This window comes from Bubalus kerabau, chromosome 23, assembly GCF_029407905.1.
Source record: "Bubalus kerabau isolate K-KA32 ecotype Philippines breed swamp buffalo chromosome 23, PCC_UOA_SB_1v2, whole genome shotgun sequence".
NCBI classification, from domain to species: domain Eukaryota; kingdom Metazoa; phylum Chordata; class Mammalia; order Artiodactyla; family Bovidae; genus Bubalus; species Bubalus kerabau.
In genome coordinates this window covers 10,313,653-10,337,190 of record NC_073646.1, presented here as the reverse complement: position 1 = coordinate 10,337,190, position 23,538 = coordinate 10,313,653, and the positions used below count along the sequence as shown (strand labels likewise).

Genomic DNA, 23,538 nt, shown 5'->3' with positions numbered 1-23,538 from the left:
TTCTGTTTGTAAACAGCAGCTACGCCCTGCGGCCATCCTTCCTTCCTCCTCTCCCTTCTAGCCCCAAAGCTCTGCCTCCTTTGGCAGGGGACGAAATCTGGCCCAGCGTCCTGGGGCAGCGGAAGGCAGGACCGTCCTCACCAACCTCCCTGGGCTGATTTTCCAGGCCAGCGGGAATCCCCATGCAAGGGCAGATCTGAATTCCTGGGGTGGACATAAACCTAGCTGGCCTTTTGAAGGGACTGTGGCTTTGGGGGACCCAGGGACAGGCTTGGAGGGTACACACTATGGGAGACATCGATTTCTTTGACCAGCATTCCAATTTCCCTTTGAGGAACCACTCTCCCCACTTTCTCAAGTGACCACACCCTTCTGCTCCAGAAGGAGCCAGGTGGGTCAGCGGTGGCCAGTTAGCATACTCCCTGCCACCATGCTGGTTCAAGCAGCCCACTGAGAGTCCGCCTTGGGGGTTCGCCAGGACAGCTGGAAGAGGGGAGACCTCTGTGTACTGAGCTTCTGAAGCTGGTAAGATATAAATTTGTACATGCTGGTGGCTGACTTGCCAGTCAACAGAGGGAAAACAGAGTCTAAAGATGATTGTTTTTAATGGTATTTCAAAGTAGTGGGGAAAGAATGAATTATTCACTAAATGGGACAGTTGGCTACACATTCAGGGGAAAATTAAATCATATCTACTTATGGAAGTAGATTCCAGTTAGATGAAAGAAAAAAGGATTAAAAAGTGAATATAGGGACTTCTTTAGTGGTCCCATGGTTGGGATCCCATGCTTCTGATGTAGGGAATGCAGGTTCGGTCCCTGGATCCCACATGCCATGCTGTGGCCAAAAAAAAAAAAAAATTAATGTAGTGGAAGAAAATGCAAGATAATACTTTTTCAGACACTTGGCAGTGGGTGAGCTCCTCCTTCATGTGACACAAAACCCAGAAACCCCTGAAGGAGATTTGCAGATTGGCTACAGAAAAACAGAATCTGTATAGTCAAGGATACCATAGAAAAAGTTGAAAGACGGATAATGACCAGGAAAAAATATTTGCAACTCTGCAACAAGTAGGTCAGTTGCAACAAATGACCTCTAGTTACAAAGAGGTCCCTCAATGGAACAAAAGGATAAAACCACTCAAACTCAAACTGGCCAAAGGATGTGAACAAGCAAATAGAAGAACAGTCAGCCGGACATTGTTTGCTTCTAAAAGCCCTGAAGTTCGCTTCCAGCGGCACCTCCGGGAAGGGATTAGAAATGACGTCATGTGTGAATGGTTGAAGGCAGGGAGACTATTTAGCCCAGAAGGAAATGGGCGAGAGCAGCATGGTCCAATAAAACATAATGCCAGCCACACATGACATTTAAAACTTTCAACAGCCGCTTTTAAAAAAAAAGCAAAAACAGGTGAAATTACTTTAGTCATGTATTGTACTTAACCAAAAGAATCACTTCGACACATGATCAAGATAAAAATTATTTATTGGTTTTTGTTTCGACTTTTATCTTGGAAATCTGGTGTGTATTTTACACTTACAGGCATACCTTGTTTTATTGGGCTTCCTTTTATTGTGCTTTGCACAGTTATTGCTTTTTTGGTCGTTGGTTTTGTTTCTTTTCAGAGTGAAGGTTTGTGGCAACCTTCTGGTAAGCAAATTTGGTGGCATTTTTTCCAACAGTTCGCTCACTTCATGTGTCTGTGTCACATTTTGGTACGTCTCACATGGCTTTTTCCTTTCAATGATATTTATTACGGTGATCTGTGATGGGTGACCTTGGATGTTACGCCTACAGGTCACCGAAGGCTCCAGATGATGCTTGACATTTTTTTTAAGCAATAAAGTATTTTCAAATTAAGGTATGTACATTTAGGCATATGCCACTGCTCACTTTACAGACGACAGTGTACTGTAAGCCTGACTTTTCTGTGCACTGGGAAACCAAAAATTCATGTGACCTGCTGTACTGGGATATTTGCTTTACTGCAACGTTTGCTTTATTGTAATATTTGCTTTATTGCGATGGTCTGAAACTGAACCTGCAACATCTAACATCTCTGAGGGTGGCTTGTACGGTGCACCTCCGTTCGGGATAGCCACATGTCACATGTTCAATCGTCACAAATGGTTGGCATCAATCACAGTGTCAGAGGCTGAGAGAATGAGCCCCAGACTTGGTTGGGGCCACGTCCTGGTTTTCTCATTTGCTGTCTGTGTGACCTTTTTGATTTCCTGTCTTCATTTGAAAAATAACACTAGGGCTGTGTGGGGTGTCATTTATTTGTTTTTTTCTGGCCTCACCCTTGTGGCCTGTGGGATCTTAGTTTCCTGACCAGGGATTGAACCTGTGCCCTCAGTAGTGAAAATTCAGAGTCCTAACCATGGGACCACCAGGCAGTTCCCCTGTGAGGGTTTTATTTAATGTGAAATCTTATCACCTTTATTTTCTTTTTTTAAAAATACTTTTTATTTTTATATTTTTATTGGAATATAGCTGCTTTACAATGTTGTATTAGTTTCTGCTGTAGAGCAAAATGAATCCAGCCACACTTAGGTACATAAATCCCTTCTTTTTTGGAGTTCCTTCCCATTAGTTCACCATAGAGCACTGAGTGGAGTTCCAGTGCTATGCAGTCTCCCACTCCATCCGACCCCGCTGTGTGGGTTTTAATAGAATCCATGTAAGGTATTCATCTCACTGGCTGGCACAGAGTTGGATGCTAAGTCGCTTCAGTTGAGTCTGACTCTTTGCAACCCCATGGACTGAAGCCCACCTGGCTCCTCTGTCCACGGCATTCTCCAGGCAAGAATACTGGAGTGGGTTGCCATGCCCTGCTCCAGGGGATTTTCCCAACCCAGGAATCGAACGCATCACTTACGTCTCCTGCATTGATTGGCAGGCGGGTTCTTTACCACGAGTGCCACCTGCAAAGCCTGGCACAGAATTGAGAGCATAACAAAGCTGTTGATTTGAAGTTACTAATTATTACCCAATAGCTGATAAGACTGTACACACAGTGGACAAAACAAAAGCCAACATGAATAACTGGTAGGGTGTTGGATTTGAATTCAGCCTAAGAAAAAACTCCAGGGTTGAGCGCTGCACTGTCCGGCCCTACAGCTGCCAGCCTCATGTGGCCTCGGAGCATGGCGGGAGCGAGTCCAACAAAGAAATGCTGAAATGTAGGATACACACTGGGCCTCCAGGACTTAGTGCAAAAAAACAGAATGTAAAACATTTCACTAAATTGTTTACCGTTGATTACATGCTGATATCACATTTGGATGACTTCAGAGCTGGGGACTTGAGGGTTCCTTCAGCCTGAGTCCCCTAGTCATGGAGGGGTTTCTGGGGCCACCGCTCAGTGCCTGGCTGGCAGGCAGTAGATGTCTGTCTGGAGGTGGCTTAGAAAGCAGCCCTCACTCCTGCACTTCAGGACTCCGCTCATCCAAACAGGAGGCCAGCATGGCACACTGTTGGCTCAGGGGGACAGCGATCGGCCGGAGGAAGGACTGGGCCCCGCCTGCCTTCTGCATCGTCGTGGCTTGGACCAGCTCAAAGTCAGCCCGTGAAGTCCCTTTTTCTCCCGGCTCCTAGACACTGTCTAGAGGGAGGGGCCCTCATGATCTCCGCTCAGCCCCAGATCCCGGGCAAAGCTCCCACAGGAGGGGAGCGCTTGGCTGCCTGGATGCCTGGAGAGGCCTTGGAGTAAGTATCTTAGTATACGTGAATCTGGGAGCAGCTGTTTCCTTCACCCCAGCGGCCAGACAGCTTCCTCCTCAAGGAGCTGCATCTCATCAGGGAAGGGTCACCCAGCACCCCAGTGTCGGCTTGCCTGACGCAAGCCAGGCAACCAAGAACTTGCATGAATTTTCTTAATAATTAAAACCCACAACCAGCAGGATGGCATAGCCTGGAGGTTCTGTTTCAGCCCTGAGGCTCTCCCATTACCATGAGACCAAAGTCCCTTGCCATCTTTGGGTTTCCTTATTCATCACCAAGGATTCATCAAACCAAGTGGCCTTTCCAGTTTTTTTTTCTTAATTCAGGGATCCTTTGATTCCTCCTGGTGTGGCATCCTCTTATTTCTCACTGCTAAGTCCTGTCTGTCCCAGCTGGATGACAATGATAATAGCCACAGTAAACAGCAACTAACTCAAAAGGTAAAGAATCTGCCTGCAATGAGAGAGACCTGGGTCGATCCCTAGGTTGGGAAGATCTCCTGGAGAAGGGCATGACTACCTGCTCCAGTATTCTTGCCTGGAGAATTCCATGGACAGAAGAGCCTGGCGGGCTACAGTCCACGGGCTCACAAGGACACAACTGAGCAACTAACACTTTCACAGCATTTGTCCATTTCTGCTTTACATGCATTTAAATCACTCAATCCTGCCAACAACATTATGATGTGTCTCCATTGTTATCTCCATTTTATGAAGGCAGAAACACAACTGTGACCCCCCTGTGTTAGTTGGTTTGAACTTCCATAACAAAGTATTCAATATTACAGACTGACTGGCTTAAACAAGAGAAATTTATCTTACAGTTCTGGAGGCTGGAAGTCCAAGATTGAGGTGTCGGCAGGGTTGATTTCTTCTGAGGCCTCTCTCCTTGGCTTGCAGGTGGCCACCTTCTCTGTATGTCTTCAGGTGGTCTTCCCTCTGTAGTGTCTGTATCCTCCCTTCCTCTTCTCCTAAGGACACTAGTCATGTTGGAATTAGGGTCCACCCATATGACCTCATTTTAACTTAATCACCCCTTCCGAGACCCCTGCCTCCAAATACAGTCATGCCTTGAGGTGCTGGGGCTTAGGATTTCAACATATGAATTGGGTGGGGGGTGGGCACAATTCAGCTTGTAACATTCCTCAAAAAGGCAAGAAGAACTGGCATAAATTATTAAGCAAAATTCACACTGGTTCTGGGTTGCCTGGCTTGCATCAGGCAAGCCCACTCTGGGGTACTGGGTGGACCCTTCCCCAATGAGACACAGGCCTTTCTCTTGTAATCCTCATGGGCCTGGCACACAACAGAGAACCTCAGATAACCTTTGATAGAGGGTTGGGTGGGGGATGGGGAGAGGGGATGATTGGGGAGCAGAGGATGAAGGATGCCCCCAAGGTCTACCCTGACAGCACCCCATGGAGTGCTGATGGCCTAGATGGCTCAAATGGCCAAGGGAACAGAAATTGCCTCCTGATCATAGAAGGGTGCTGACCCCACTGGGAGGGTCAGGAAGACTTCCTGGAGGAGGCACAGTAAGGAGATAAAGAGGTTGGAGAAGAGCTTTCCAAGCAGAGAAAACAGCAGGAGCAAGCTGGTGTGCCTGAGATGGGGTGTCTTGTGATGGGGGCTCTAAGCATCAAGTTCAAATTCAGGGGACAGAAGTGGCAAGAGAAAGGCGAGGGAATTCCAGGAAGGTCCTGGACGCTAAGGAACATGGACTTAACCTAGCGCTCCAGGAGTTATTGAATGATGTCAAGCAAGGGAGTGGAGGGTGATTTTACAATATTCATCACAATGGTGTCATATCTTTTTGCCTTTTCTTACTGTTCATAGGGTTTCCATCCACATTCCAGTACAGATGTGAGAGTTGGACCATAAAGGAGGCTGTGCACCAAGAATTGATTCTTTTGAATTGTGATGCTAGAGAGGGTTCTTAAGAGTCCCTTGGACAGCAAGGAGATCAAACCAGTCAATCCTAAAGGAAATCAATCCTGAACATTCATTGGAAGGACTGATGCTGAAGCTGAAGCTCTACTACTTTGGCCACCCGATGTGAAGAGCCGACTCATTGAAAAAGACCTTGATGCTGGGAAATATTGAGGGTAAGAGGAGAAGGGGTGACAGAGGATGAGATGATTGAATTGCATCATTGACTCAATGGACATGAGTTTGAGCAAACTCCAGGAGACAGTGAAGGACAGGGAAGCCTGGCGTGCTGCAGTCCATGGTCACAGAGAGTTGGACACGACTTAGCGATTGAACAATACCAACAATCGCAACGGTGAGTGTGCTCCAGGCCAAGCTGTCACTCAGCCCGCCACGTGCCACACCTCATCTCTGCCCGCTCTCTGGTCCCTGCCATGTCTCTCACTCACTCACAGTCCTTTATTCCCTCTCTCTGGGAACCCAGGGTCCCTTCTCACCTACTATTTAGTGAGAACCACCCTGAATGGTTCAGCTTCCCATCATTAGTATTGAGCAATCGCTTTCCAAACATGGTTTTTGGCACAGAGTCTGGGAAGGCTGTCTCCCAGCCACACTGAAAGCTGGTGGTCATCTCTGTCTTGACAAGGAACGTGTGTGCCTTTCTGAGTTCCCTCCACATGCAACCGGTGGTGGCGGGTCAGCAAGAAGGGTCTCCTCTGGCTGAACCTCTGGGCGGTGGGTAGAAAACCGAGGGACTTGGGGTAGGTGAAACTGGCTACATCCTGTGACACAGAAGTTCCCCCTTCAAAGCTGCTAACAACAACAATAGTAGTAATAATAGAGTATTTACCCAAGCACTTACTTCATGCACACTTTACAATATTAATTCATTTAATGTTCACAGCAACCCTTGAGGTAGAATTATTATCTCTGTTTTACAAACGAGGAGACTGAGGCACAAAGTGGCTAAATCACTTGCCCCAAATCAAAGTGAACTGCTCAAATAAAAGAGAAAGGCAGCGTTTTGCTGAGTGTCGATGAAGAAATCTCCCCACAGCTTGGAAACAGTTCTACCATCAATTTTGGGCCAAATGCTTCCTAAAAATTAAAGGATGCAAACTAGTGTCTCCATTTTTTCTACACAAAGCTCTAAAATTGAGATGCAATTATTTCAGTGGAGGAATTTCTTGAAAAATCTGGCTCCTGGCTCCCTCTTGGAAAATTGGAAGTGCTGGCACCCTGGGCCCACATTCCCACGTAGGGTATATTAGTGAAAGATGTCAGACAGAGAAAGGCAAATACTGTATGTTTTTACTAATCTGTGGAATCTAAAGAAAGTGAAGTCGCTCAGTCGTGTCCAACTCTTTGCCACCCCATGGACTGTAGCCCACCAGGCTCCTCTGTCCATGGGATTTTCCAGGTAAGAATACAGGAGTGGGTTGCCATTTCCTTCTCCAGGGGATCTTCCTGACTCAGGGGTTAAACCCAGGTCTCCTGCATTGTAGGCAAATGCTTTAACGTCTGAGCCACCAGGGATGTGGAATCTAAAAGGTAAAAACAAATGAAAGTAACAAAACAGAAAGAGACTCAGGCTTTTGTTGTTGTTTAGCTGCTAAGTTGTGTCCAACTGTTTTTCAATTCTGTGGTCTCACGGGTAAAGAGAACAAATTAGTGGTCACCAGAGGGGAGAGGTGTAGTGGAGGAGAAGGAGATTAAAAGAGGCAGAAACTACTGGGCATAAAATAAGTGACAATATAATATACAGCACAGGAAATAAAGTCAGTGTTTTATAACATTGTATGCAGTATATTCTATAAAAACATTGAATTACACCCACTATTATTGTACATCTGAAACTAATATTAATATTGCAAATCAAATATACTTCAATTTAAAAGTTACATAAATGGTGCTCTGTGATGACCTGGAGGAAAGGGATAGAGGTAGGGGAGTGGGAGGGAGGCTCAAGATGGAAGGGATACACACACACACACACACACACACAGAAAGCTGATTCATGTTGTTATGAAGTAGAAGCCAGCACAACATTGTAAAGCAATTATCCTTCAATTAAAAATTAAGTAAATTTAAAAAAAGGTTACATAGAATCTATAAATAGGGACCAAATAAAAACAGAATCTATACATTCTCGTATATAAGATGTCATCGTCCATAAATATCACCTGGGGAAGTAATTACAATGCAGATTCCTTAGCCCCTTCCCCAGAGGTTCTGATTCAGTAAGTCTTCCCCGAGGTCCAGAAATCAATGTTCTCACAAGCACCCCCACCACTATCACCACACATAGTGGGGATTCCATCACTGGTGATCCCGGGACCATAGTTAGAGAAACGCTGCTTTAGTCCTTGGGCACTCAGCAATACCAGATGACACGCTACCAAATGGGAGTCCAAAGGCTCAGGTTTTATCCTGAGTGATAGGACAAATCTGCCTTCAACTTACTCAATAAAAATGTCTTCTGAACACCAAGACTGTGCCTGGGGCTTCTCCTCCTGGACCGCCTAGGCTCACACACCTGCATTTTCAGGCTTTAAAGAAACTCTTCAGCCCCTCCCCGTCTTCACTCTCTCTACCTGCCCCACCTCCCACCTACAGCCAAAGGTGCCAGGTCTACATGGAAACTGTTGCCTGGCTTGTTGTGCAGGTTTGGATGAAACATGCTTTGAGTTGGGATGGGTTTTTAGAGGAGAGGGCCTGGCTACAGCCCTCTCCAACTCTCATGACACAAAGGACCGGTATGTGATCATGTACAAAGGCTTACAGATAAGGAGCCACACTTACCAGCCCGCCCCCCTGGCAGCTGGGGCATTTGTTATTGCCTAGAAAATCAATAGGCAGGGAATGGTCCCATTCACCGCATCCCCCCCCCACCGCCCCCGCCCGGACAGAACATACTGCATTTACAACAAGGAATCAAAGCCGGCGTGTGAGCCAACAGATCCCATGTTGCCAGCTCCCCAAGAGGCGGGGCAGAGCTCTCACACACAGTGTGCTCCCCAAAGGTCCACATCAGCCCTCGGCATCAAGGTGGCAGCACATGACCATCGTTTGTCTCCAGGAGAGAAACCTCTGTGGATGAGGGCCTGCGGCACCCGGCATGTGGTTTCGCCATCAGCGGCAAGGGAGAATGAAGACCTCACAGGACCACCTCTCCTTAACGCTTCTCTTGTTCTGGCTGCTCTGCATGATCAGGCATAAATCCCACCACAAAGACACATTTGTTCTGTTCTTTAGCATTCAGGACCCACATTTCACCTAATTCTCATCCCTGTGTAAACATCCTGAGATGCTGCAATTAGCCCCATCTCATGATGAGGAAATGGAGGCTCAGAGCTCATCAGAGGCCCTGAAGGCAGTGGTGCTGGGTTTTTAATAAAAGGAATGAAGACTCTTTTATGTCTCAGAGGGACTTGGACTCATTCTCCTCCTGGACACTCAGTTCAGTTCAGTCGCTCAGTCGTGTCCCACTCTTTGCGACCCCATGCACTGCAGCACGCCAGGCCTCCTTGTCCATCACCAACTCCCGGAGCTTACTCAAACTCATGCCCATTGAGTTGGTGATGCCATCCAACATCTCACCCTATGTCATCCCCTTCTCCTCCTGCCTTCAATCTTTCCCAGCATCAGGGTCTTTTCAAATGAACTAGCTCTTCGCATCAGATGGCCAAAGTATTGGAGTTTCAGCTTCAAAAATCAGTCCTTCCAATGAATACTCAGGACTGATTTCCTTTAGGATGGACTGGTTGGATCTCCTTGCAGTCCAAGGGACCCTCAAGAGTCTTCTCCAACACCACAGTTCAAAAGCATCAATTCTTTGGCGCTCAGATTTCTTTATAGTCCAACTCACATCCATACATGACCACTGGAAAAACCATAGCCTTGACTAGACGGACCTTTCTTGGCAAAGTAATGTCTCTGCTTTTTAATATGCTGTCTAGGTTGGTCATAACTTTCCTTCCAAGGAGCAAGCATCTTTCAACTTCATGGCTGCAGTCACCATCTGCAGTGATTCTGGAGCCCAAAAAAATAAAGTCTGACACTGTTTCTCCATCTATTTGCCATGAAGTGATGGGACCAGATGCCATGATCTTTGTTTTCTGAATGTTGAGCTTTAAGCCAACTTTTTCACTCTCCACTTTCACTTTCATCATGAGGCTTTTTAGTTCCTCTTCACTTTCTGCCATAAGGGTGGTGTCATCTGCATATCTGAGGTTATTGATATTTCTCCCAGCAATCTTGATTCCAGCTTGTGCTTCATCCAGCCCAGCATTTCTCATTATGTACTCTGCATATGTTAAAGAAGCACGGTCACAATATACAGCCTTGATGTACTCCTTTTCCTATTTGGAACCAGTCTGTTGTTCCATGTCCAGTTCTAACTGTTGCTTCCTGGACACCCAGCATGGGTCAAACTAGCCAGTCTGTCCCAGCAGGTTTGAACAGCTTTGAATTTAACAAGATGGGATGGTAGCTGCAGTGTCTAATAACGGGGCCACAGGCCAGAGGCGGCCACTGAACTCCTGCAGTGTGGCCAGTATAAACTGAGATGCTCTAAGTGTGAAATACGTTCCAGGGTTTGAAGATAAAATACAAAAAAAGGGGGTGGGTGGGATGTAAAATATCTGTTTTATCTTAAGTGTGTGCTGCAATGGTAATATTTGAGATACCAGGTTAAAGGCAATCTTCTTGACATTTTATTGACCAGAGATGTATTAATATGTCTTTTGTTACCCAAATGTTATTGACCAGAGATAATATCAATATCACATAAGAAATTGCCACCCACAGGCATTAGTTTCTGCAAAAAATCCCTTAGTCAATAATGAGGTAAGATTACATTCATGTGTTTCTCTATTTCTTTAAAAATACAGATACTAGAAAATAAAATTGGGTATATGACTCCCATTTTACTTCCACCAGACAGTGTCTCAATTATCTCTCTTTCAGAAGGCTCCTGCATCTTTTATCAAAATTCCCTAACTATAGCCTCAGTTCAGTTCAGTCGTTCATTCGTGTCCGACTCTTTGCGACCCCATGAATCTCAGCATGCCAGGCCTCCCTGTCCATCACCAACTCCCGGAGTTCACTCAGACTCATAGTCACCTTTCAATTACAAATCACCATGGGAGGAAGAAATGGGTGACTCTTCTTCATCTGCCTACAGAGCCCAAGTCAGAAAAATGCCCCTAGCACTCTCTCTCTCATCCCCTCCCTCCTGCTTATAACCATACAGATGGAAAAGGACCCCTATTGCCTTCTTGGGCGCTGTAACGAGTCACCACAATCGGGATGGCTTACAGCGACAGCAGCTTACTCTCCCACACTTCTGGAGTTCTGGAAGTCAGAAATGGAGGTGTTGGCAGGGGTGGTTTCTTCAAGGCTCTGTTCCTAGCCCCAGGGGGGTGGCCAGCATCCTTGCCGTTCCTCAACTTGCAGCTGCATCACTCCAATCTGCTTTCGTCATCACATGGCCTCCCCTCCTACCCCCGTGCATGTGTCCAAACTGTCCCTTTTCCTATAAGGACACCAGCCATTGGACTGGGACCCACCTTACTTTGATGTGACCTCATCTTAAATACCAACTAGTAACAGTTGCAAGGACCCTATTTCCTAATAAGGTTATGTTCTGAGGTTTCAGGTAGATCTGAGTTGGGGGTCACTGTTCATCACAGTACAGGTGTGTGCATTCAAGTGCCTGTGTGCACACTCAGTCGTGTCGGACTCTCTGCGGCCCCACTGACTGTAGCCTGCTCACCAGGCTCCTCTGTGCATGGGATTTTCTAGGCAAGAACACTGGAGTGGGTAGCTATTTCCTTCTCCAGGGGATCTTTCCAACCCAGGGATTGAACCCACGTCTCCTGCATTGCAAACGAATTCTTTACCACTGAGCCACCAGGGAAGCCCACACCTAAAAGTAACACATTGTAAATCAACTTCACTTCAATAAAGTGTACAAAATCTGTATGGTTATGTCAACAAAGTGTTGACAAAAGAAAGAAAAATTAGGTTGCTCTCTGTATTCGAGGCGGGAAACAAAACTGGATTTGTGTGGTAGATGGTTACAGATAACACATACTATGGGGGGAGGTACTTTAACAAACAGGCAACTGCCCTGATGCCAGAACTCCTGCAGACACATGAGCCCTGCCATTGAATCCCCAGGGATCCAGCTGTCATCGCCACTATGAAAACCTAAACCAGATCGTGCCTGAGTTGATGACCCCCTATTTGCACAGAGGTCTTACATGGCTGCATCTGGCTTGTGATCCAGGGCTTGGGTCCTAGATACATAGAGCCATGAGACTGAGGAGGGTTCCATCTGTTTGGTTTGCAAAACGGAGTTCTGTTTGTACATCAGTGACTGCAGCTCATTACCAGGGATACTTCTCCAGAGACAGAATACGAGTGGAAGATCATGGGCAGCCATGGAGATGAGAAATACTCATAATATTCCACTTTACAGATGCGACAACAGAGGCACAGAGAGATCGAGTGACTTGCCCAAGGCAATGCAGCTAACATATGGTAGAGGTCTGACTCAAATCCAAGCCATCTAGCTACAGAGCTGAGCTCTCATACCAACAGGAAGGGTTTGGACACGTGGAGGTGGGAGGCGGGAGAGGTCACGTCTGATGCAGAGACTTGGGTGATCAAAGGCACGGTTCCTGGAAAAAGACCCATCATTCCTCATATCCTGGTGAAAAGGGCAACGAGAGAGGGGCTGGCAGCCTGGGATGTCAGCAACGAGGACCCACAGAACTCCCACTGCCTGAAACCTCTCGGGTAACTTGATTCCAGGGCCCAGAGTGACCACATGCTTGAGTTGGGATCTCCAACACAGAGGACCATGGTGGCCTGGGGCTCCCCATGTGGCCAGCTCCCATCACTCAGCCCCGCGTCCTCCCATCCCTCCCCGACCGGGAGGGCAGGCCTCTAGGAGCTGGCTGAACTTGGAGCCAGGTTGACACTGATGGTAAACAGGGACATTCCAGACCTGGTGGAATCGTAACAATGTGTCACCAGGGGCTGAGGGCAGGGAGGGCATGTCGGGCAGGGTTCCACCCCAGCTCAGCTGCAGTGACCTTCGCAAATACTCCAAGTGCCTACTGTGTGCAAGACGTGGGGGGTGCGGTGGGGGGCGCATTCCTGAGTTCCCTGTCCAGAAACTGTGGCAGCCAGCCCTTTGGGTGTGTGGGTCAGCCTCCTCTCCAAGGAGAGGGGCGAGTTTCGATCTACCTCTCCCACTTCTGGAGAACGCAGGGAGGGGCAGGGCGGGGCCCTCGGAGCTGCCATCCCCGAGGAGGCTGGGTCCGGACTGCATCTCTCCCCACCCCACCCTGGCAGGCCAGGCAGCGGGGCCGGCAGTCCCTCAGCCCTGTGCATTCCTCCCAGGCTGGAATCTGAGCCAGAAGATATAAAACAAACATCTTGAGAGAAGTGGAAGGACTCCAGGCCAAGGTGGTGTGGTGCTGACAAGTGCAGAGCTGGGCAGAACTGCTTTCTCCCCCCTGCCCCCAGCCCTGAAGAGGTTTCCCTTGAATTGTGGGAGGACCCCGGAGTTAGATTCTGGCCTGGGAGAGTCCTCCCCATCCCTAACTTCCTTGTTCCTGAGGTTTCCTCCTGGTTCCCAACCAGTATCTCTTCTGTCAGGGACACAGATTATATACGTATATACCTGACTGGCACCCCCATCATCCAAAGCCCCAGCCTCTGGGTGGGTCTCTGGGGCCTTAGAATAGCCAACAGCTACCCACCCATCCTTGGTGTGTCCAGAGCTATGCAGCTCAGAGTGTGGTCCAAAAAGTGTCGCACTGCCCTTGAAAAGCTGAGCCCAACTTGGGGAGCGAAGGTTTAGACATCTTTACAGCCACTGCTGTGACCTGCAGGCATCTGAAGCTTATTGTCACATGTTAAGAAAGTATAGTCAAAGCTGTGGTTTTTCTAGCAGTCAGGTATGGATGTGAGAGTTGGACCATAAAGAACGCCGAGCACCTAAAAATTGATGCATTTGAATTGTGGTGCTGGAGAAAACTCTTGAGAGTCCCTTGGACAGCAAGGAGATCCAACCAGTCCATCCTAAAGGAAATCAAACCTAAACATTCATTGGAAGGACTGATGCTGAAGCTTTGGCTACCTGATGCGAAGAGGTGACTCATTGGAAAAACCCCTGATGCGGATAAAGAAAGATTGAAGGCAAAAGGAGAAGGGGGTGGCAGAAAGATGGTTAGAGAGCATCAGTAGCTCAATGCACATGAATTTGAGCAAACTCCGGGAGATAATGCAGGACAGAGATGACTGGCATACTGCAGTCCATGGTCGCAAAGAGTTGGACACGACTTAGCAACTGAACAACAAGATAAAAGTATTGGTCCATGATGAATCCCTAGTCAAAAACAAGCCATCAAACTGGTCCCTCGCCACAAATCTGACAAGCACCCAGCTGCCAGAACAACAGAGCAGGAAAATCTTCCCCTGGGAGCCAGCAGGACCACAAGCCTCAGGCTCCTTCCTTTTGTCTCTTCAAGCTCAGCTTCCTGAGAACATCAGGACCATCAGAGCTTCCCCGAAGGGTGGGGAGTAGGCAGGGCTCGGATGAAATCTGGGGGCGCCACTGACAATGAACCAACCAGCAGATGAACCAGGCCATTTCAGGTGGAAATAAAACAGGACAATGTGATAGGGAGCGAAAAAGGCGAGTTTGGGGGTGCGGTATATTAAATGAGAGACAATATGCCACTCACAGGTGGTAGGATTGTACACAGCTTAAATCAGGCACAAGGAGTCATCCTAGAAACCCTCAAGGAAAGAGAGAAGGACAGAGCGGAGGAGAGGAAGGAGGAGCTGAGTGCTGGAGGCTTGGCCCTGCCCAGTTCAAGGTCAGCCTGGCCTCTCTGCTTGCTCACAGCCTGGGTAGGGGGCGAGCCATCACTGTCTGGAGGACTGCAGGCAGGGCAAGGGAGCATCCCCCTCCTACCCTCTCCCGCCTTCAAAGTGCAAGAGCAGTCGAGATCCTACCTGAACCGGTTACATCCCCAGGGCCCCCAGGTCTTGCCCAGGCCTGGGTGGGATCTGTACAACGATATTGATCTGTCCCAACCCCCATGCAATCCCCTCCTACCTGCAGATCAGGCGTTCGTGAGCGTCATCTCCCAGCACGTGCCACCGTGAGTTCTGGGATGCGCTGAACCTGGGCGGGGCAGTGGCAGGACTGCGCATGCTCCCTGCACACCTGCCGCGGCGTCGCCCTGGCCGCTCTGTCGCCCTAGCCGCTCTGTCTGCCTGGCCTTTTCCGCAGCAGACTTCCCACCTCCTCCTCACGCTCTTCTCAGTGTTTCCAGGGCTTTTGGGGGAGCCTGGTTGTGAGCGTCAGGACTCCACAGCTCCTTCTCCAGCTGGAACGAGTGAATTGGCTTCTCCCTTGGCATGACACGTTCCCACAAACTTTGAAGCAGTAACCACGCACGTATTAGCTCCCAATTCTGCAGGTCAGAAATCCAGGCATGGCGGGGCTGGGTTCCCTGCTTTGGTGCAGGCGAGGCCGAAATCGGGGGTGTCAGCTTTTGAGTGGAGGACCCCGGGCAGACTGCTCTCCAGCTTGTTTTGGTTGTTGGCAGGATTCAGTTCCTCGTGGGGTTTGCCTGAAAGGTCGACGTCCTTGCTGGCTGTCAACAGGACGGCTCATCTGCTCCTAGAGACCCCCCATCCCCCCACATTCCTGCTCACGTGGCCCCATTTTCAAAACCAGCCACACTATACTGGGTCCTTTTGAAATCTCTTGATTCCCTCTTCTGCCACAGGCCAAACTCCCGGGTTTTAAAGGGCTGGTGTGATGAGATTAATCCCACCTGGGTAATCAACCTTTTGAGAAACTCAAGGTCCACTGATAAATTCCTTTTGTAAGGTAATAGAGGGCTTCTCTGGGGTTGCTAAGAGTCCGACAGGACTGAGCGACCTCACTTTCAGTTTTCACTTTCATGCATTGGAGAAGGAAATGGCAACCCACTCCAGTGTTCTTGCCTGGAGAATCCCAGGGATGGGGGAGCCTGGTGGGCTGCTGTCTATGGGGTCGCACAGAGTCGACCACAACAGAAGCGACTTAGCAGCAGCAACTGCTGACTCAGCAGTAAAAAATCCGCCTGCCGTTGCAGGAGACGTGGGTTCAGTTCCTGGGTTGGGAAGATCTTCTGGAGAAGGAAGTGGCAACCCACCTGAGTATTCTTGCCTGAGAAATCCCATGGACAGAGAAGCCTGGCAGGCTACAGTCCATGGGGATGCAAAAGAGTCGGACATGACTTAGCAACTAAAAATCAAGGTTACAGAACCATAGGAGTCCTAGCTCATCATATTCACAGGTTCCCACACACCTAAAGTGGGGGGATTATACCAGGGCAAGGGTCCATGGGGGCCGGTCTTTCATTTCTGCTTACCTCCGCCAGCATCTAGTTCCAGGTGTACCATGTAGACCTTATCTGAGACTTCCCTGTCCAGGCACCCGGGCTAGCCTGGAGACCACAGAACTTCATTTTGAGCTCTGCTTTTGCCTGGCGGCGCTAGTGGTTATAACTCCGCCTGCAAATGCAGGAGATGGGAGTTTGATCCTTTGGTTGGGAAGATCCCCTGGAGTAGGAAATGGCAGACCATTCCAGTATTCTTGCTTGGACAATTCCACAGACAGAGGAGCCTGGTGGGTTACAGTCCATGGGGTCGAAAAGAGTCCGACACGACTGAACGACTGAGCATGACTGTGTGACCTTGGGCCAGTCACCTTTCTCTGGTCCTTGGTTCCCCTGTCTGTACACCAGGGAGACTGGGCTATCAGAGGTTCTCCACCCTCACTGCCCTTTCAAGTTCCCTGGAGAAGCTTTAAAAAAAATATAGTGCCTGCTCCCTATCCTGCTTGATCCTAGCTTAATGGGTCTGGGATGGGACCCAGACACAGGTTTACTAGAAAAACTTGCCCAGGAGATTGAGAGGATCAGCCAGTGCTGAGAAGCACAGAATTGGAAACTTTCTAAAATGGAGGTTCTCAACCATGGCAGCACATTAGAATCCCCTGGGGAGATTTTTTTTTCCCCCAAAAGACCCCTTGGGGTGGGGGGGAGGTCTTAGCTGAATTTGCTGGAGGCAGGATCCTGGCAGCAGCAACTTTTAAAATCACCATAAGGGTTGCCTAGTGCAGGCAGACAATTTTAATTTCCAACTTTCTGTCTTCTTCCGCCTTTCCAGCAGGTGGATGGAGATGAGAGAATGTCAGATTGAAGGAGGAATCAGGGAGAGGGAGGGGGAAACCTGAGTTCTGGGTCAGCCCCGAAGACTCCTCCCCTCCCTGGGGTCATGACCTTCCTCCTGAACCCCCTTCACAGGATCAAGGGTTAAAAAGCCATCATGAATCAAGACAGTATGGTACTGGCACAAAGACAGAAATATAGATCAATGGAACAAAATAGAAAGCCCAGAGATAAATCCACGCACATATGGACACCTTATCTTTGACAAAGGAGGCAAGAATATAAAATGGATTAAAGACAATCTCTTTAACAAGTGGTGCTGGGAAAACTGGTCAACCACTTGTAAAAGAATGAAACTAGAACACTTTCTAACACCATACACAAAAATAAACTCAAAATGGATTAAAGCTCTAAATGTAAGACCAGAAACTATAAAACTCCTAGAGGAGAACGTAGGCAAAACACTCTCCGACATACATCACAGCAGGATCCTCTATGACCCACCTCCCAGAATATTTGAAATAAAAGCAAAAATAAACAAATGGGACCTAATTAAACTTAAAAGCTTCTGCACAACAAAGGAAACTATAAGCAAGGTGAAAAGATAGCCTTAAGAATGGGAGAAAATAATAGCAAATGAAGCAACTGACAAACAACTAATCTCAAAAATATACAAGCAACTCCTACAGCTCAATTCCAGAAAAATAAATGACCCAATCAAAAAATGGGCCAAAGAACTAAATAGACATTTCTCCGAAGAAGACATACAGATGGCTAACAAACACATGAAAAGATGCTCAACATCACTCATTATCAGAGAAATGCAAATCAAAACCCCTATGAGGTACCATTTCACGCCAGTCAGAATGGCTGCGATCCAAAAGTCTACGAGCAATAAATGCTGGAGAGGGTGTGGAGAAAAGGGAACCCTCTTACACTGTTGGTGGGAATGCAAACTAGTACAGCCACTATGGAGAACAGTGTGGAGATTCCTTAAAAAACTGGAAATAGAACTGCCTTATGATCCAGCAATCCCACTGCTGGGCATACACACTGAGGAAACCAGAAGGGAAAGAGACACGTGTACCCCAATGTTCATCTCAGCACTGTTTATAATAGCCAGGACATGGACGCAACCTAGATGTCCATCAGCAGATGAATGGATAAGAAAGCTGAGGTACATATACACAATGGAGGATTACTCAGCCATTAAAAAGAACACGTTTGAATCAGTTCTAATGAGGTGGATGAAACTGAAGCCTATTATACAGAATGAAGTAAACCAGAAAGAAAAACACCAATACAGTATACTAACGCATATGTATGGAATTTAGAAAGATGGTAACAATAACCCTGTGTACGAGACAGCAAAAGAGACACTGATGTATAGAACAGCCTTTTGGACTCTGTGGGAGAGGGAGAGGGTGGGATGATTTAGGAGAATGGCATTGAAACATGTATAATATCATGTATGAAACGAGTCACCGGTCCAGGTTCGATGCATGATACTGGATGCTTGGGGCTGGTGCACTGGGACGACCCAGAGGGGTGGTATGGGGAGGGAGGAGGGAAGAGGGTTCAGGGTGGGGAACACATGTATACCTGTGGCGGATTCATTTTGATATGTGGCTAAACCAATACAGTATTGTAAAGTTAAAAAAAAAAAAAGCCATCATGAGTTGAGTCAGTTCTAACGAGGTGGATGAACCTAGAGTGTATTATAGAGTGAAGTAAGCCAGAAAGAGAAAAACAAATACCATATATTGACCATATATATGGAATCTAGAAAGATGGTACTGATGAATCTATTTTCAGGGCAGCAATGGAGATGCAGACATAGACGACAGACTTGGGGACACAGGGAGGGAAGGAGGGGGGGACAGATGGAGAGAGTAGCATGGAAACATATACATGATCGTATGTGACAGAGGACGAGATGGTTCGATCGCATGACTGACTCAAAAGACATGAGTTTGCGCAAACTCCAGGAGATAGCGTGGGACAGGAAAGCCTGGTGTGCTGCAGCTCATGGGGTCACAAAGAGTTGGACACAACTTAGCTACTGAACACCTTCCCAGGTGGTGCTAGTGGTAAAGAACCTGCCTGCCAATGCAGGGGTTCAAGAGGCTGGGGTTCCATCCCTGGGTTTGGAAAGATCCCCTCGAGAAGGGCATGGCAACCTACTCCGGTATTCTTGCCTGGAGAATCCTGGCAAGAGAAGCCTGGTGGGCTTTGTCCGTTGGGTCACCAAGAGTCAGACGTGACTGAACAACTAACACTTTACACTTTTTAGCTACCGAATAACAACAAAAGTATGTAAAATAGGTAGCCAGTGGGAATTTGCTGTATGACTCAGGGAGCTCAAACTAGGGCTCTGTGACAACCTATGGGGTGGGATGGAGTAGGAGGTGGAAGGAGGTTCAAGAGGGAGAGGATATATGTATACCTATGGCTGATTCATGTTGATGTTTGGCAGGAAACCAACACAGTATTGTAAAGCAATTATCCTCCAATTAAAAAATAAATTAATTTTTTAAAAAAGCCATCATGTCTCTGGTTGCTGAGCTCAGTTGCTCCAAAAATGGCAATAACGAAAACTCTTGGGGGCTCCCTGGGGCAAGGAGGAGCAGGTGCCTGGCTGAACTAGACCTCCTCGGCCCGCAACCCCACCCCCCCCCCCAACCAATTCCTCAGCCACTGGAATCTCAGCCCTCATGCTCCAGCTTGGCCCTGAAGCAGGCCACGGCCCTATTTTCAAGGTGGCCACTGCCTCTTTCTGCACCATTTCCTTCCAAACAAACAGCTTCCCCTTTGGGGAGGTTATCAGAGCACGTCCAGTGTGGGCAGGGCCGGATTTCTGCCCAGGGCACTCCCCGGAGGTGGGAAGGACCAGAGGATGTGGCGCTGGCAGGGCTGACGGACCCCGGGCTGATCCTGGACTGGAGATGCAGGCAGGGCTGCCGCGGTGCTCGCTGTCTGCCCAGGGCACCCAGGACGCAGGAATTCTCTTTCAGTCTTGGAATACCGCAGTCTTGCAAACAAGGACCAGCCTGTTGGCCGGTGAGTGGTGCTCTGGGATGGCGGTTGCCCAGGTAACCATCTAACCACTCTGCAGGGACCTGGGGATGGATCCTCATCAAAAGTCCCACAACTACTCTCTCCTCTTCCAACCCGTGAGTGCATTCTAAGTCCCTTCAATAGTGTCTGACTCTTTGAGACCCTATGCACTGTAGCCTGCCAGGCTCCTCTGTCCCTGGGATTCTCCAGGCAAGAGTACTGAGAGGGTTGCCATGCCCTCCTCCAGGGGATCTTCCTGACCCAGGGATCGAACCTGCATCTCTTACCTCTCCTGCACTGACAGGCAGATTCTTTGCCACTAGCACCACCTGGGAAGCCTCCCCTTCCAACCTAGCCCCCTTCATTTTGTTTTCCTGGCAGGGGGCTACAGTGGTCTTCAGAAAACGTGGGTGGGATCTATTATTCCCCTGCTGAAACTTTTCGTAGGTTTCATGTTGCCCCAACTCAGTCGGTAAAGAATCTGCCTGCAATGCAGGAGACCCGGGTTCGATTCCTGGGTCGGGAAGATCCCCTAGAGAAGGAAATGGCAATCCACTCCAGTTTTCTTGCCTGGGAAGTCCCATGGACAGAGGAGCCTGGTGGGCTACAGCCCATAGGGTCGCAAGAGTCGGACACGACTTAGTGACTAAATCACCACCATCAACAAGTAAACTCCTACCACAACCCGTGAGAGCTGCTCACTGTGGTCCCCAGCTCTCTGATCTCTCTACCTGGCATCCCCACCCTTGCTCATTCCAGTCCCAACACTTCTGCTTTTCCTCCCCGGGCCTTTTCACTTGCTCTTTATTCCCGTGGCTCGTGGTTCTTCTCTTCCACCTGTCACCCTTCAGAGAGGCCTTCCCAGATCAGCCTGCTTAAAACAGCCCTCACAGTGCTCTCTCTGTCACCCTGTTTCATTTCTTTCCAACATGTATCACTATTAAAATAAGTCTTCTTTATTGATTTGGGGTTTTTTTCTTCATGGTCTATCTCTACCCCGAGAAAGCTCAGTTCCTCAAGGACAGGAACCTTGTCTGGCCTGTTTGCTCTGAGTTCCTGGGCCCAGCAAGTACTCAGTAAGTGTTGGCTGGATGAACGAATGAAAGAAATTAATGCAGATTTTCACAGTGCATAGGGGTCTAGAAAGAATGCATCATCATCCTCAGTGGAATACATGCCAAGGATGTATGCTGTTCTACATGCTTTAGTGTGTGAACCCGATCTTTCAGCAACTCTATGAAGTAGGCAGTCGAATATTATTCACATTTTATAGATGAGAAAATGTAGGCACGGAGCAGTTAGGTGGCATGCCCGAGGCCACATAGCTGCCAAATCCAGGCACGGCCACCTCTCTATGCTGCCTCATCTATGGGGAAACATGAGGTGTGATGCAAATTGCTTAGATAGGTTACACAAGACAGAGAAAGTCCATTTTGTTGCATGTGGCCACTCCCACTGAAGGGCAGGATAACCTGGTGTGCTGCAGTCCATGGGGTCACAAAGAGTCGGACACAGCGACTGAGCAAACAAACTCCCACATGGGTGTAATCAAGCTGCAGACAGCAGGAGGCACGGGAATAAAGGATCCCCTAAAAGAAGCAGCAGAATCCTAGGGTGGAGCGGCTCAGAAGCCCCTGTGTTTCTTGCCACCCCAGACTCAGTTTTTCCATTTCCAAAGTGCAAAGAGGATGGTAGTAGGGGGGTGGAGATGACAGTGAGTGGAATGCAGGCAGCAGGGCTAGGCCTGAGGATCTAGGTCAGAACCCGGAGGTGGAGTGCCATGCACACCTGCAGTTTCCACTTGCCTGGTGTCCGGGTCCCCTTCTTCTGCAGGGAGCACCCATTCTCTTTTGGGAGGCACACCCTGGCGGGGCGGGGGAGGTGGCTGTCCAACAAGGTGCCCTGCCTGTCCCTGGCCGCCTGGTGGGCGTGTGACCCAACTAAAGCCAATGGAATCCTCTCTCCAAACTGGCAGAGTCCCAACTTGGGGGAGCAGGAGGGAAGGAGGAAGGCATACCCTTTCCAGGCTCTGCCCAAAGCATGCGCATCCTCCTAGCTGGGGAGCCCCCCGCCACACTCACTGTCCTCAGGAATCTTTGCCTCCCAATCTGACCTCATTTCTTACCACTTCCCCATCACTTGCCACTTTCCTGCAACATCATCACCTTTCTATTCTCCAGACCAGGCAAACTTCTTCCCGCCCCAGGACATTTGTGGCTTGCTGTTCCCTCCACTTGGAACATTCAGCTCCAGACCTTCCTTTGCACAACTGGCTTCTTCTCATCATTTCAGCCTCCATCAGAGGTGTCCTCAGAGAGGCCTGCCAAGATCTCCCACTGAGCCCTGACCCACGCAGCTGGCCAGTGTCTACCACATGCTCTCATTGTATTGCTTCATGCATCCATCATCACAGCTCAGGTTGTTTCACTGATTTACTTGTTGGCTTATTTCTCTCTGCCTCCCCTCACTTGATGTCAACCCCCTGAGAGCCCTTCTCTGATTGAGTATCTCACTTCCCACTGCCTCCCTGGGCTTGACAGAGCTCCGGGCACTTGGTTGGTGCTCAATAAATATTAACACTCTCTTGGTGGGTCAGATGGCAAAGAATCTGCCTGCAATGCAGGAGACTTGGGTTCGATCCCTGGGTCACGAAGATCCCCCGGAGAAGGAAATGGCAGCCCATTCCAGTGTTCTTGCCTGGAGAATCTCATGGACAGAGGAGCCTGGAGAGCTACAGTCCATGGGGTTGCAGAGTTGGACACAACTTAGCGACCAGCAATTTCCCTGCATATATACAGAAGCTGGAAAAATGGTAAACCTATTTACAGAGCAGGAATAGAAATGCAGACTAGAGAACAGACTTTGGACACTCAGGGGAAAGGGAGGGTGGAACAAATTGAGAGAGTAGCATTGAAACATATACATTGCTGTATGTAAAATAGATAGCTAATGGGAAGTTTCCCTATAACACAGGGAGCTCAAAGCAGTGCCCCGTAACCCAGAAGGGTGGGATAGGGTAGGGGGTGGTTCAAGACGGAGGAGGCATATGTATATATACCTATGGCTGATTCACGTTGTTGTATAGCAGAAGCCAACACACTACTGTAAAAATCAAAAATAAATTTCAAAAACACAATTAAAAATTTTAAAGTTTACAAATAAATTGCATTTGAATGAATGGGACAACGGAGTAAGTCTAACGCCAGGGAATCCTCACAGGGAATAATACTTCGAGGAGCAAGAGGGTGGGGGAATTCTCTGTCCTGTCTTCGACCATGAAACCTGGTGCCCAGCAGGAGAAGTGGTGACCATTCAGGACTCATTCAACCTGCTCTTCCTTCCCTGGTGGAGCAGAGTTTTACAACCTCGCTTGGGCTTTGGGGCACTTCACATAATTGTATACAGAGTCTCCCCGAGGGCAGGGAATCCCCATCTGTAAGCCTCCCTTTCTCCTCTCCCCAAGCTTCCAGGAATGACTCTTTGCTTCTCTTCTTTGCAAGAAACACGTGTGGCCTGAGGAACCTTTGAACACCTGGACTGGAGGCACCTGGGAAGCGGGAGGATGGGAGGACAGGCAG

The 23,538-nt window shown here is 48.5% G+C and overlaps 1 long non-coding RNA gene across 1 annotated transcript; it reads right to left on the bottom strand.

Moving 5' to 3' along the window:
• Nucleotides 1-533: 533 nt before the first annotated feature.
• On the bottom strand, nt 534-15,487 carry LOC129637347 (uncharacterized). The gene is made up of 3 exons (XR_008707441.1): nt 14,794-15,487; nt 4,548-4,705; nt 534-837 (listed from the first exon to the last, which is right to left on the bottom strand). It is a non-coding gene; the product is annotated as an uncharacterized LOC129637347 (long non-coding RNA).
• Between the last annotated feature and the right edge of the window lie 8,051 nt (nt 15,488-23,538).